The sequence below is a fragment of the Echinops telfairi genome, unplaced genomic scaffold (genome assembly GCF_000313985.2).
Source record: "Echinops telfairi isolate 266 unplaced genomic scaffold, ASM31398v2 ScPeMD7_1;HRSCAF=3_1, whole genome shotgun sequence".
Taxonomy (NCBI): domain Eukaryota; kingdom Metazoa; phylum Chordata; class Mammalia; order Afrosoricida; family Tenrecidae; genus Echinops; species Echinops telfairi.
This window is the reverse complement of record NW_022103897.1, coordinates 5516331-5516753: the sequence shown is the minus strand read 5'-3', so window position 1 is coordinate 5516753 and position 423 is coordinate 5516331. Positions and strand designations below refer to the sequence as shown.

The following is a 423-nucleotide window of genomic DNA, read 5'->3' as shown; positions in this document are numbered from 1 at the left end:
TCATCTGTCTTTTGGAGGATTCAATTTCTTACGATGTCTATGATACTGCCCATGAGGATACCAACGGTGCTTCCTAGTAAAGAACATTTTGCTAAGTTGTTCTATCATAGGTCCTTGTTCAAGGAGCTAGTCTTTCACTTCTAATCAAGTTTTCAGCACCTGATCATGTGTTTCTTCACTGTTATGGATAAGATCTGACCGAGGAATAATAGGTTTTGTATGTTCATATGGAATGTCCACAGAAGGGTAGTAGCATACCATTGTCCTGCCATCTGATGTCAAAGCAAGCTCAATCTTGCAATTCTAGTCATCTGGGAGAGACTGTAGATTTATGACAAACACTGTATGAAACTCCATTTCGAATTGGAAAGAAATGTTTCAGGACAGTTCTGTTTGACAGTGCCCAAGTGACTGCTGCTACTG

General features: G+C 40.0%; 1 pseudogene; it reads right to left on the bottom strand.

Moving 5' to 3' along the window:
* The window catches only part of LOC101644302, an 81135-nt pseudogene continuing 80712 nt past the window's right edge, over positions 1-423 (bottom strand).